The sequence below is a fragment of the Sus scrofa genome, chromosome 8 (assembly GCF_054392235.1).
Source record: "Sus scrofa isolate SSC_HxYL_T2T_F1_AM1 chromosome 8, Sscrofa_HxYL_maternal_Yorkshire_Landrace_v2.0, whole genome shotgun sequence".
NCBI lineage: Eukaryota > Metazoa > Chordata > Mammalia > Artiodactyla > Suidae > Sus > Sus scrofa.
Window position 1 is genome coordinate 62,925,858 of NC_139390.1, and position 15,336 is coordinate 62,941,193.

The 15,336-nt window shown below is 39.3% G+C and overlaps 1 protein-coding gene across 1 annotated transcript in view; it reads left to right on the top strand.

Moving 5' to 3' along the window:
* The first annotated feature begins 2,485 nt into the window (after window positions 1-2,485).
* The window catches only part of LOC146400818 (uncharacterized), a 1,118,839-nt gene continuing 1,105,988 nt past the window's right edge, over window positions 2,486-15,336 (top strand). The window contains exon 1 of the transcript XR_014812606.1: window positions 2,486-2,973. The gene's annotated coding sequence lies outside the window, so the exon portion shown is untranslated. The remainder of the gene's footprint in view (window positions 2,974-15,336) is intronic.

Consider the following 15,336-nt stretch of genomic DNA (forward strand, 5'->3'; position numbering starts at 1 on the left):
TTTATAGTTTCCTTACCTCATTGAGTATTCTCTCTTCTCTGCCCAGCTGATCCCCCACATGGCTCTGCAGGAGTCTAATACACTGCATGAGTGCTGGGGTGTGGTCTGTAGCCCAAATGCTGAACTAGCTAAGTCTAAGCCTGTTTGAGATAACCCTTAGGAAGCGGGTCTTTCACTCCACTGTATAAGAAGCAGCCATTCTTACACAGACAGTTTCATTGTCATAAAGCTTTCAAGAAAATAATTTGCAGTGTAATGGAACAAACTGAGTAAAAGCCAACCAGAAATTAAAAGGAACATTCTGCTTCTTGGAGCTGCAGACCAGTTTAACAGGTACCCATCTTTTCCAGAAGGGGCTGAGCAAAACTTGCCTTGGGCTGGATGTGCCACACATTCTCTATGCTTCTGAATAGGTTACATTTCTTGATGCTCCGTTTTATCAGCTTACAATTTCCCTTGGATAATAGTAAGCAATTTCTCATTTCCTTTCACCTTTGATGTATGATCTTTCAAATATTCATAGATGTTTTCCCTGCCTTTTTTGTTATGAACCCGTGATATTTACCTTCAGTCCTTCAGTCGCATCGATTTTACTATTCTGAGTTCTTGCTCAAATGTATGACAGCTGGAGGTTTCTAGAGCCTGACTCCTAGAGTGGAATAAGAAAGTAAAAGCCTTTGAGCATATGGCCTTGGTGCTTGCAGCCAAAGGCAGTAATGGTGTCCTCCACATTGAACTCAACCGTGTGTCACTTCTTTGGGTCTATACCTCAGTTTAGGGTCTCCTGTTCCTCCCACACCAGGAATAGCAAAGCTGACGCCCTTTAGGGAAGGGAACTATCTTTTTGTTTTTTTCTTGGGCAGAGTGAAAGTGTTAAATTTAGGAAACTTCTGTTCTGGAGTAGAGCAGGGTTCGGGCGTGGGCATCATAGGAATAAGAGCACAGAGCTGGGCAGAGCTGGCTCCTTAGCTTTGGGTAAGTGACTTAAGGTCTCTGAGCTCAGTCCTCTTATTTATAAGATGCTGATAACTTTTGAGGCTGAACTGGGGTGCTTGAACATGGCTCTGACTTTGGAGCATACAGTAAAGCTCAAAATAATGAGGCGATACTGCTGCTGTGATTATGCATTTTGGAAGCAGAGAAACCTAGCTTTAAATTCCACCTCTGTCACTCACTAGCCATGTAACCTTCTGTTTGGGATCAGCAAGCTTTCTGTAAGGGGCCTTTCCAAGTCACTTAGGGTCTGTTGCAATTATTTGACTCTGCCATCATAGTAGAAGCAGCCATAGCCCATGTGGAAACAAAAGGATATGGCTGTGCTCCATGGAAACTACTTATAGACTTGAGATTTCAACTGCATAGAATTTTTATGTCTCAAAACCTTCTTCTTCTTCTTCTTTTTTTTTTTCTTTTCTCTTTTTTGGCCATCCCGTGGCATGTGGAGTTCCTGGGCCAGGGATCAGATCCGAGCCACATTTGCGACCTCAGCCACAGTTGCAGCAACACCAGTTCCTTAACCACTGTGTGGGGCCAGGGATCGAAGCTGTGTTCCAGCGCTCCCAAGATGCTGCTGATCCTGTTACACCACAATGGGAACTCCAAAAAAAGTTCTTCTTTTCACTTTTTTTTTATGATTTAAAAATATGGAAATCATTCTTAGCTTGCAAGCCACACAAAAACCAGTGGCAAACTGGATTTGATCTGTGAGCTATAGTTTGCCAGTTCTCACTTTAGGTCAATATTTCATCTCTCTAGTTCTCAGCTTCTTTTCCTGTGAATTAGTTTGGTGTGTATTTCAATGAGGTAAAGTGCTTTATATATATTAAGTGTTCAATAAATTATAGTTATTATTGTAATTATTATTAATCTTAGCCAGTGGAGACCCATATTTCTGTGATGGTATATATTTTTGGTTTAATATGATTACAAATAGGGGAAAAGATTTCTGTTTAGGTCCTTTTTGAGTTTGTCTAATCAAGAGAAATGGATAAATGAAATCCAGTTTTATGAGCTACCCATCTATTGTGTAATAAATAATTCATTTGGTCTTTGTCTTGGGTTCTTGGAAGGGAGCTTCTAAAGCCTTGGAATCTCCCAAGGGATAGGAGTGTCTGTTAGTCACTGTGGGCCCCAGAGATTACACCTGAGTTTATGCTAATGAAGTAACTGTGGTAGGTCCCCAGAAAGTGTCATCATGGGAACAGGTTTCAACTCTAGAATTTTGGGAGGACCCACATATTCAGTCTATCTAATTATATATGTATACACACACTCACACATTACTTACTCTTCATAATAACCATTTATGATAGATACTATGTTATTCTTCTCTAGGTTAAATAACAGAGAGGCACAGGGAAGTTAATAACTTATTCTAAATCACACATCTGACAAGTGAGAATGAACACAAGCAGGCTGGCTATGGAGTTCATGTCTCTAAGCTATACTGCATCTTAGAAAAATTGTCATGGCAACTAACATATTTGGGACAATTGCTATGTGCCAGGCATAACATTTACCTGTGTTAATGTATTTACTCTTTACAACTGTCCTACACTAAGGACTAATATTAACCCATTTTATAGATGATGGAACTAAAGTATAGAGAGGTTTAATAATTGCTGAAGGCCACCAGGTTAGTAAGTGACAGAACCAGTGCCCAATGCTTTGTAAAAGAACTGCTCAGTTCTCTAACTTGCTTGAGGAGGAATGTCCAGGTGACAAGACTGACAGTGGGAGAATAGATTCCACTCTGTAGTTCCAGAGTACATTGCCAATCCTTGTGGAAAGAAAAGAAGAGAGGCAGGCAGGGATACTGCTGAAGACACTGCTAAGAGTTCCCTGAAACAGCAAAAGGAATGTGTAGATGGGTAGCTAGTCCCTGTGCCAGCATTCGACTTGTAAGTAAATCCCCCATCCATGTGGAAAAATGTGTCAAGGAGCCCTGTTCCAGCTTACACTCTGAAAGGATTGGTAAGTAATTTGGTCTCATCTTGTTTCTGCCTTTCCTGGCAGCCGAGAGGTAGATCAGGCTGTGCTTTTGCTCAACGTGGCCATTCTGAAGCTTGTTCAGACACATGATGGTGTCTGTTGTCCTCAAGTCATTATGCTCTGGATTGAAATTACTGACTCACATCCTCTCTGTCACATCTTTTCCACTTTTACAGTTTCTGTTTACAGATCCTAGGGGATCAAACTTTACACAACTGCAGCTTTTCTCCACAAGCTTTTACGTGAAAGATAGAGACAAAATTCTTTAAAAATGTGCTTTTTAATTGTTTCATCTGGGGAGAGAAAGAATAAACTATAAATAATTTTGCATGGGTGTGTGCAAAGATAATTATTTCCCTAAAAAGAGTAATAGAGACAGTGAAATATGCCTGGTAGGGTGCACAGCAGTGTGCTGGCAGTATTGACCTGGGACCTGGAAGCTCCCTAGAAGGTAAGAGATTAAAAAGAAGAACCATACAGTTCACTCATGCTCTGCATGAGCATGGTTTGGCGCTGGCTTCCCATCTGCTTGGGCATGCAGGTCAAGGAGTCAAGGTGGAGAGAATGATCTGTGGGCTCCTGGTGATTGGATTCTCCCTCTAAGCTGTTCCTGTCTCCTCAGTACGGGCTGGTGACAGCTGAAATGCCGAGGTCCTCTTGGGAAGAGTTCTATATTGGGACTCCTCAGGCTGGAGGTCCCAGGGGAGGCCGTCAGAGGCAGAGGAGATGTGCTGCCATCCTGTGGCAGCTGGATCTGTCGACCCTCACTGGCCCTGGCAGAGCTGTCACACACTAATGCTGGCTTAATATAGTGGTGACAGCTCCTGGGAAGGGTGAGGAGGGTAAAGTCAAATTGCCTGGAGGGTGTCCTCTCTTCTTTTCCTCTTTCCCACTCCAGATTTTCATCTTGTGTTCTCTTTCTCTGTTAAGTTGGTTACTTTGTTCAGCACCATCTAGGCACTTTCTCAACTGGGGACCCTGGAATCATTTTCCAGTTCTTTTTCATTTCCCATGTCAGCCTCACATTTGAAACTTGTAACATTTTTGTCAGGGAGGAGACTAGCTCTTCCATTGTTGAGATCTGCCCTACACCAAATTCTAGCTGCTTGCATTCAAATAATTTCACAACCAATTTCTTGGCCATCAATGTGGCCCTCTGCAGCGTAACCCAAATATGGATTCCAGAATGATTTTTCTAGAGTGGTGGCTCTCAAATTTTGCTACATATCTGAATCATCTGGGAGCTTTTAAAACAGATGTTCAGACCATACGCCATACTAATTCAGTCTCTTGAGGTTGGATCCTGGCATTGGCATTTTTTAATAACCCCCAAGGGAAACGTAATGTGTGGTCATGTCTGAAATCATTTTGTGATCATATCTAATTCTTTTTTTCTCGTGCTCAAAAAATTTTCAATGGCTTCCCATTGCCTGTAGAGTTGAAAGCTTGTAATCCTGAACTTAGAATTCCTAACCCTTTATGGACTGGCCATAAGCACTATTTTTAGTCCTATCTCTGCATCATTCTAGTTCTAATTCTAACCTGTGCTCTTGCGTCGTTCACCACTCCTTATAACTGCCATGCCTTTTTTGCCTCAGGGATCTTGCTCATGTTTTTTGTTTCTTCTAGAACCAAACTAATACAGAGATGATGAAGAAAGAGTCCCCAATAAGATTTTATTATCTCATTGGAGGCCCTTGGTGTAAGCAGTCATGAGCCAAACTAATGACTGAAGATACTCAGTTATCACTCTCTCTGCATTTACCCCACTTAAAAAAAAAAGTCAATGTCATGACCATAGTAAGAAAGATCTCCAGCAACTTGATGCTACACTAATTTTAGACACCTCATTCATCATGCCTGCAGGCTGTTTTCTGAGAGGACCATTCTCCCCCTTGGTCTAGAAGAAGTGACTGATGTAAGAGTTAGACATGTTCCCCTTTCTCCTTCCCAGTCTGGTTCCCTGCCCCGCATTCATTTTCACACTGCAGAGTCCAAACAGAACATTTTCTGTCTTTGTTCAGTTATCACAGCTTTTAAGGGAGCAAATGAATCTTTCTCTTCTTAATCATTAAATTACTACAACTCATGCCTTCTGGTGCAGGATGCTCCATCTTCCCTGTAGCATTGCCTTCTGGCAAAGCACTGTGGCTCTCTTTTGTCCAAAGTCAAAGTGTAAATCCAGTTACTTTATAACAATATTGAGTGAAATGAAAATCTCTAAAGTTTCTCTTCTCTGACTCAACATTTGGTTGAGAAAAATGAAGTTGCCATTGTTTGAGCTGATGAAGATTAAATGGACTGACTCTGAATTTAATTGAATCTCTGTTTGAATAATATCCATGGTGGGTCCTACTGCAGTGTTTGGTGATTAATGGTGAGAACGAACAACAGTAACATCTGGACCCAAAGCTGTTCTTGGCTTAGAAGGTGTTCATTCCTTTGATAAAAAGGATTCTCTGCATCATTGTCCAAATAATCATTAGCAGATAGATCAGCTGAGACATTTTAATTAAAGTTTCAAAACGTAGGGAGAAGAAAAGTTTTTTTAACACTCTTTTTTATGTAACCAAGTTAAAAATCAAAATTTGTTATTAAAGACGAAGAGAAAGAAAAGTGGATTATGAAGTAGCATTTGTTATGAATGGATAAACAAAAACTAGAACTTGAGCCTAGGATGTGTCATAGTTAGGTGTGTTAACTATCCCTGTAGGTAATATGTAAGAAAACTTGGAGGAATCATATGGATTTAAAAATAGTTTGGTTTGGTCTGATTTTTATTATAAAAACTTGTATAAACTAAGTATAATAAAATAATAGTTATAAAAAGTATTAATCATGAATAATTAAGATGATTTAAGAAATAAAAGCACAAGGATGTTTTAGAAGCTTTTGCTTTTAAATGTTGATTGAGGCGTTCCCTGGTGATCTAGTGGTTAGGTCTCAGCACTTTCACTTCTGTGGCCTGGGTTCAATCCCTGGGATGGGAACTGAGATCCCACATCAATCTGCTGCACACAACAGCCAAAAAAAAAAAAAAAAAAAAAAAAGGTGTTGACTAACTATGCTGGAATTATTACAGAATGTTTGGGTACATAAAATGACTCCCACATCTGTGCTTGCTATCATAGGAATTCTATGGGAGGAGGGGAGACAGCTAATCAAATACATCAACAAATTACTTGGAAAGGGTATCTTAACTGAAAATATTTTTGTTTAATGCTCAGCTAAAAATACAAGGACTACATTTTAAAGAGCCAACTGTTTAGAAGAGATTTAACCGTGAGGAGTTGCTGGATGTGTCAACATTATAAAACAGTAAACGCAAAGAGAGTACGGAATAAAGAGCTGTGTTTATTTGTAAGCAACATTCAAGTTTATAAGTTTCATTTCACGATGTAAAGAGATACCACTGGGCAACACAAAAATAGCCAGTAGAGAAAAATGAACCAGTAGATGTGGGAAAGAATTGTTTCATCCAGGTCGTTGTTTTGATGTCATCATTGTGACTAGCCAGCTTATTCTGTGTCACATTACCATAATCACAAGAAGCTGGATTGAGGTTAGGCCTTTAACTAACACTGGAATATAATTTGCATCATAGGGAGTCAGTGTGTCTGCTCTAATATAAAATCTCTCTCTCTCCTTTTTTTTTTTTTTTTTTTTTTTTTTTTTGTCTTTTCAGTGCCACACCTGTGGCATAATGAAGTTCTTGGGCGAGGGGTTGAATTGTAGCTACATCTGAGACCTACACCACAGCCATAGCAATGCCAGATCTGAGCCATATCTGTGACCTGTGCCACAGCTTGCAGCAACACCAGATCCTTTACCCACTGAGTGAGGCCAGGGGTCAAACCCGTATCCCTATGGAGACAATGGAGACAACATTGGGTCCTTAACCTGCTGAGCTACAACAGGAACTCCAGAAATCTCTTTGCCTACATGATAAAGATTTGTCTTTTTAGCTTTTATCCTTGTTATAATTGGAAAAAATACCTACTTTCTGCCCAAGATGAAAATATTCGGGTTATACAGAATGCCACATTCAATGATTATTTTACACAGAGATAATACTTTAGTAAGAGCAGACTAGTATTTTGTAGAATAAGAAAATATATCTAATTACTTTGTAAGGTTGGAATTGGTTGTAGATACATTTAGTTATTCAGCAGATAGTACTGAGCTCCTGATGTCTATAGGAGCTATATTTTATGAACAATATAAAAGTGAATTAGATCTGGCCCTTGTCTTCAGGGAGCTTAGAATCTAGTAGGGGAGACTAAAAAACAACAACAACTGGGGTTCCAGGAAGAATATGATAAGCATCACTGTGAGTTGGCAGAGAGCTTATACTCATCAGAATTCTGAGTTAGGCAATGACCCAGAAGCTGCTGTTTGCTGAGAGAAAAAGGTACCCAAGTATTTCTCATCACGCTGGCAATTCATGTTCAGGGCCTCACCCACTCAGGAAATACAAATCTGTCTTGTGCACTGTTCACTGCTACTCTTGTGTTGGAATATCCAGATGCTTTTGATTCTGCAGGAGGAGATCAGGGAGAGTATTTGAAAGGGATGAAAACTTGGGTTAAGATTCACTATTGCAACATATATTCAAATGTCTGCTGGTGGTATGGATCATGACATTTCATATCAAATAAGAAAGAAGGTTTCTTTGCAGACCAATTTATAAAAAGAGCTCTTTATCATCTTTCTTGCCTGTCTTCCCTCTATAATTGGGAAGGAGAGAGTAACATTTAATTTAAAACAGAGTATCGTCCTGAGCAGTAACTTGTATCTCATATTTTTTTGTGAGAACAGGATAGGGTTAAGAGAGTTTACAGGGAGATTTTCAAGTTTCTATATCATCTGGCTTTTTATAATATCTGGTAGTATCAGTCCCTGTCATTCTTCTTTTTTCATTTTTTTCCCCTTAGTTATTCTTGTCTTTTTGTCCCAACATGTGGATGTTAAAATCATGTTTGTGCCTTTTATTTTTATTTATTTATTTACTTGTCTTTTTAGGGCCACATCCACAGCATATGGAGGTTCCTAGGCTAAGGGTCGAATTGGAGCTGTAGTTCTGGTCTACACCACAGCTGTAGCAATGCTAGCTCCGAGCTGTGACTGCTACCTACATCACAGCAATGCCAGATTCTTAACCCACTGAGCGAAGCCAGGGATCGAACCTGCGTTCTCATGGATACCAGTCAGATTTGTTTCTGCTGAGCCATGATAGGAACTCTGTGTTTGTGTATTTTAATGGCAATGTTGCACAGATACTAGAAGAAGAATAACTACAACAAAAACAACACAAAAGGGTTAAATATGAAACAAGAGTTGAATAATTATGTCCAAAACAATTCTGAAAATTGAGTATAAGTAGCTGAATAGGTTAGTTATATTTTTCATTATTTCTATTCCAGAAATTTTTATATTTATAGCACTCATTTTACAAAGGGGTGATTCTGTTGGGAATTATAAATAAATTGAAAATGTGTTGGTCAAATTTATGAAAGTCAGAGTCATAACTTGCTTCTGAGACAAACTAGAATATAGTTCATCTTTGAAGGTGACCTATGGGAGAATAAGCAAGACCTTCTGGGCCATTACTGTCTCCTTAAATTCTCTAAAATATTACCATGACAAAGAGAATATAGTTTAAAATCATCATCCGAAAGTTGAGCAAATGCTGTATCTTAATCTTGTTTTCTGTCATATTCCATGGACCCTCAGAGCTTTTTAGTTTTGACACTGGTGCATTAAGTCTATAGATGTACAGTAATTGTGATCTGAGGAAAAAGCATGTTTGGGCTTCTAGAGTTATTCTGCTTTCTGATACTCATAAGGGCAACTTTAGATTTGCTTTGCTTTCTGTGAAATCCCTTTTGGGTGATCTTTTATTTTACAAAGCTGTTTATAATATCTCACATTTTGAATCAAATTTTATGTTCAGAGTATCTATGATTTGCATTGGTTATATATTTTTGAATCATGTTAAGTTTAGAAGAACAGTTTTTCTTTCTTGCCAGGTTTATTTAACTCAGTCACCTCAATCACTAGAAGCTTGTTTACTTTTCTGTGATGGATTGGATTTTTCAAACCATCTTGATTATACAGAGCTATCCAAGGCCTGGTTTAGATGGGCTAAAGATTCATTTGGAATATCAGAAGTAAAAATTGCTAGAGGTTTCTGGTCAAGGATTGAGTAAAAAAGCTCACATTTTAATCAAGCTATGGTGTCTTAGATTGTAGCAGGGACAACATGGAAAAGTAACTACAGCTCCTGTCTCATAGGAAGTGACAGCAATAAATCCTGTATTTGTGTAGAAAATATCCCCATAGAATGAGCACGTGTCAGTGCAACACAATTATAGCACATTTCCATAACACTCTTTAGTTTGTGAAACATTTTCTTGTAAAGTCTGTGAGCTTGATAGCAATTCTATTAGGTGGGTATTCGTTGTTAATATGATAGCCCCCTTAGGTGATGAAAAAATGGAGACTAAGAAAGTATGACTTGTCCAAGGTCACATAATTGGAAATAGAATTCAGGTCCTCTGAATCCAAACTGAGATCTTCTGAAAACTAAAGGACTGTACCTGCATATTTGTGACCACCTGGAAGGTAAAATTTCAGGGGCAGGGTCGCTGATAGGCCCATATGTCCCCAAATAACACTCCCTTCTCCTCTTGGTAATCATAGCTCTTATTCTGATGTTGACTTCTGGCTGATGTTTATAAAGCATGTACTCTGTCATTGAGAGCCTTTGGAGAATTTAAGGAAATAATAGTGGCCTAGAAACTCTTGTTTGTTCCCCTTGTTTACAGCCACTGTTCAAATAAGTTTCATAGACACTCTCAGATGGCATTTTCCCTGGTTGCGCAGATTGCATTTTCTGTGTGATTCTGTACCCTAACCCTTGTGACCCCAAGTTCCATCTGTGAATGGGAATAATAACCATCCCTATTGCACTGGGCTGTTATGAGCATGAAATGAGTTGATCTATTCAAAACATTTAGAATAGTGCCTAGCCTGTATATGTTGAATGTTATTTTTAATGCCTTTAAAGTGCTTGGCACATGGTATGTGCTCAATAAATGAGTTAAAATAATTAAGGAGAGATGAAGAAAGCAATACAGACTATTCTGAATTTAATTTTTAGGGCAGGCTTTGATGACTAGAAAGAGCAGGAGAACTAACTTCTCTGCACAAACTTATAAACAGTGACCCCAGTCTTGCTGAACATGAAACCTCTTCTGCTCCTCTACTTTCTGCTAAAGTTTATCTCCATCCAATCAAGAAAATGCTGACAAGCCACTGGGCTGTGATTCATGATGCCTATCAGAGCTGGCACTGGTAATGACGTCTGTTGCTGCCTCCTAGAGTGGGGTTTGAACCAGGAAACTAGCCATTCACCTGCTTATTTTTCAGTACTCTGGGCCCCTGCTGTATGAATAGACTCACAGGCAATTTTCTCAGCAAAAATGATAGCAGTGCTTTTAGGAAGAATGTTCAAAAGCACATTCACAAGAATGTTAAGCCAGCCATGTAAATGTGAAGAATTAAGTCATCATGTTCTGGCTAATCTCTAAAGAGAATGTGCCTGCTTTTGAACAGCAGGAAAAATAAGAGAAAGTATTAAATTATTTGCATTCAGTCAGACTAAATGCTTGGTTTGTCTTTAGGGCAAAATGTTTTTATTACTTCCTACCAGGCTATAGCGCTCCTGGCTAAGAAGATGACGTACCAAGCTACCTGGGTTTTGAGAATATGAGGTTCTAACTAGTATTTGAAGAGAGGCTCTTGGACAGGAAGGATATGGAAAACCATGAGGGATAACAGCTCTAAGGTTTTCGTTGGTACTTTGGCTAAGGCTGATTTGCTTTGTATTTTCTTTAAAAGAACAGCTTATGGAAATCCAGGGAGTAATGACCTCTCTGGCAGTCTACTCCACTGAGGGGAAGAAGCCAGAAGTAGGTAACTGTAAATAAAAAAGTCATGTTGGAGTTCCCCTCGTGGCACAGTGGTTAACGAATCTGACCAGGAACCGTGAGGCTGCGGGTTCAATCCCTGGCCTCGCTCAGTGGGTTAAGGATCCAGCATTGCCGTGAGCTGTGGTGTAGGTTGCAGATGCGGCTTGGATCCCGCTTGCTGTGGCTCTGGTGTAGGCCGGTGGCTACAGCTCTGATTCGACCCCTAGCCTGGGAACCTCCATATGCTGCAGGAGCGGCCCTAGAAAAGACAAAAAAAAAAAAAAAAAAAAAAAAAAAAAAAAGTCATGTCATGCTAAGTCTGCCTCCTTGAAGACACCAGGTACCTCATTCCCTGTTTGAGATTTGATACAGTTTTTTCTTTTTTTCTCCCTTTAAAAAAAATTGAATAAATTTGACACATAACATTGAATAAGATTAAGGTGTACATTATTACTTCGATATATGCTATAATATGATTGCTGATGTACTGATATTTATCATGTTTCATGATTATAATATAACATTATTGTCTATATTCATTATACTGTTCATTGGATCTCTATGGCTTATTCACTACTCATTAAAAGTTTGTACCCTTAAATATCATCCTCTTGTACATGGCCCACCCCCCAGCCATTCTTTGGTAACCATCATTTTGTTCTCTGTTTTTTATAGGTTTAACTTTTTAGATTCCACTTCTAAGGGATCTTGCACAGTGCTTGCCTTTCTCTGACTCCTCTTGATTAGCCCAGGGTGCTCAAGGTCTGTCCATGGTGTTACATGTGGGAGCACATCCCCTCTTCTCACGGCTGAGCAATATTCCACTGTGTGTATATCCTACATCTTTTTTAAAAAATCCATTCATCCTCTGATGGAATTTTGGGTGGTTTCCATATCTTAGCTATTGTGAATAATCCTGTAATAAACATGAGGGGCAGATACCTCCTTGAAATCCTGTTTTCATTTCCTTTGCGAGTGTAACAAGAAGCGTGATTACTAGATCTTATGTTAGATCTATTTTTAATGTTTTAAGGAAATCCATATAATTTTTCATCATGGTTGAACGAGTTTATAGTCCCATGAACAATGTATAATAGTTCCCTCTTCACCACATCCTCACCAGCACCTGTCAAATGTCTTCTTATTACCAGTCTATTCTAATAGGTATGAGGTAATATCTTATTGTGGTTTTGATTTGCATTTTCCTGTGAATAGTGATATTGAGCATTTTTATACATGTATTAGTTGGTCGTTTTGATGTCCTCATTGGAAAAAGGTCTATTTATTTAGTCCATCTGACTTAAAAGAAGTCAAATTATTAGTATTATTATTATTTGTTACTAAGTTGATTCTGAGATCCTTATATATTTTGGATATTAACCCTTTTGAAATTACTCAATGAATTTATAAGTGTACAGCAATCATCACAACCAAATTTTACAGCACGTCCATCCCAAACCATCCATGCATCCCTCCCACCCCCCAACCTGGCTCATTTGGAAACCGTAACTTTTTCAAGCTCTGTGAGTCAGTATCTATTCTGCAAAGAAGTTCACTGTGTCCTTTTTTTAGATTCCACATATAAGTGATAGCATTTGATGCTGGTGTCTCATTGTGTGACTGACTTCACTTAGCATGATAACTTCTAGGTCCATCCATGTTGCTACAAATGCCGTTATTTCTTCCCTTTTAATGGCTGCGTAATATTCCACTGTGTATATGTACCCCATCTTCTTTATCCACTCCTTTGTCGATGGACATTTAGGTTGTTTCCATATCTTGGATACTGAAAATAGTGCTGCAGTGAAAACACTGGAGTACATGTGTCTTTTCGAACCATGGTTTTCTCTGGAAGGATGCCCAGGAGTGGGACTGCTGGATAAAATGGTAATTCTATTTTCAGTTTTCTGAGGAATCTCCATGCTGCTTTCCACAGTGGTTGCACCAATTTACATTTCCACCAACAGTGTAAGAGGGTTCCTTTTTCTCCACACCCTCTCCAGCACTTCTTGTTTGTAGACTTTTTCACAATGGCCATTCTGGCCAGTGTAAGGTGGTACTCCATGGTGGTTTTGATGTGCATTTCTCTAACAATGAGTGATGTTGAACATCTTTTCATGTGTTCTCTGGTCATCTGCATGTCTTCTTTGGAGAATTGTCTGTTTAGATCTTCTGCCCATTTCTGGATGGGGTTGTTTGTTGTTTTGGTATGGAGCTGCAGAAGGGGTTTATAAATTTTGGAGATTAATCCCTTGTCAGTCGATGCATTTGCAACGGTTTTCTCGCATTCTGTGGGTTGTCTTTTTGTTTTGTTTAGGGTTTCCTTTGCTGTGCAGAAACTTTTAAGTTTAATTAAGCTCCGTTTGTTTATTTTTCTTTTTATTGTCATTACTCTAGAAGGTGGATCTGAGAAGATGTTGCTGTCGTTTATGTCAGAGAGAGTTTGGCCTATGGTTTCCTCTAAGAGTTTGATAGTGTCTGGTCTTATAACTAGGTCTGTAATCCATTTGGAGTTTATTTTTGTGTATGGTGTTAGGAAGCGTTCTAATTTCCTACTTTTACATGTGGCTATCCAGTTTTCCCAGCAGCACTTACTGAACAGGCTGTCTTTTCTCCATTGTATATTCTTGCCTCCTTTGTCATAGATTAGTTGACTACAGGTGTGTGGGTTTAATTGTGGGCTTTCTATCCTGTTCCACTTATGTTTATTTATGTCTTTGTGCCAGTACCAGATGGTTTTGATGGCTGTGGCTTTGTAGTACAGTCTGAAGTCAGCAAGCCTGATTCCTCCAGCTCCATTTTTCTTTCTCAGGATGTCTTTGGCTATTCTGAGTCTTTTGTGCTTCCAAACAAACTTTAAAATATTTCATTCTGGTTCTGTGAAAAATGTCCTTGGTAATTTGATAGAGATTGCATTGAATCTGTAGATTGCCTTGTGTAGTACAGTCATGTTGATAATATTACCTCTTCCAATCCAAGAGCGTGGTATGTCTTTCCATCTGTTTGTGTCATCTTTGATTTCTTTCATCAGTGTCTTATAGTTTTCAGAGTACAGATCTTTCGTCTCTTTAGGTAGGTTAATTCCTAAGTATTTAAGTATTTTATTCTTTTTTTTGGCTTTTTAGGGCCGTACCCACAGCATATGGAGGTTCCCAGGCTAAGGGTCTAATCAGAGCTGTGGCTTCTGGCCTACACCACAGCCGAAGCAACACCAGATCTGAGCCGCATCTGCAACCTACACCGCAGCTCATGGCCACACCGGATCCTTAACCCACTGAGCGAGGCCAGGGATCAAACCCGCAACCTCATGGTTCCTAGTCGGATATGTTTCTGCTGCGCCATGACGGGAACTCCTACTGTATTCTTTTTGATGCGATGGTAAACAGGATTGCTTCCCTAATTTCTCTTTCTGATCTTTCATTGTTAGTATACAGAAATGCCATCGATTTCTGTCTATTAATTTTGTATCCTGCGACTGCCAAATTCATTGATGAGCTTCAACAGTTTTCTGGTAGAGTCTTTAGGATTCTCCAGGTATAGCATCACGCCATCTGCAAATAGTGGTAGATTTACTTCTTCCTTTCCAATCTGGATTCCTTTTATTTCGTTTGCTTCTCTGATTGCCATGGCTAAGACTTCCAAAATATGTTGAATAGCAGTGGTGAGAGTGGACGTCCTTGTCTTGTTCCTGATCTCAGCGGGAATTCTTTCAGCTTTTCACCATTGGGAATGATGTTACCTCTGGGTTTGTCGCATATGGCCTTTATTATGTTGAGGTAGCATCGCTCTACGCCCACTTTCTGAAGGGCTTTTATCAGAAATGGGTGTGGATTCTGTCAAAGGCCTCTTCTGCGTCTATTGAGAGGATCATAGGGTTTTTATTCTTCAGTTTGTTAATGTGGTGTATCACACTGATGGGTTTGCGGATATTGAAGCATCCTTGCATCCCTGGGATAAACCCCACTTGATCATGATGTACAATCCTTTTAATGTACTGTTGGATGCGGTTTGCTAGTATTTTGTTGAGGATTTTTGCACCTATGTTCATCAGTGACATTGGCCTGTGATTTGCTTTTTGTGTGTGTGGTGTCTTTGTCTGGTTTTGGTATCAGGGTGATGGTGGCCTCGTAGAATGAGTTTGGGAGTGTCCCTCCCTCTGCAGTTTTTTGGAATAGTTTCAGAAGGAGAGGTGTAAGCTCTTCTCTAAATGTTTGATAGAATTTACCTGTGAAGCCATCTGGCCCTGGACTTTTGTTTGTTGGAAGTTCTTTAATCACAGTCAATACTTGTCATCTGTCCATTCATCTTCTCTATTTCGTCTTGGTTTAGTCTTGGAAGATTGTACTTTTCTAAGAATTTGTCCATTTCTTCC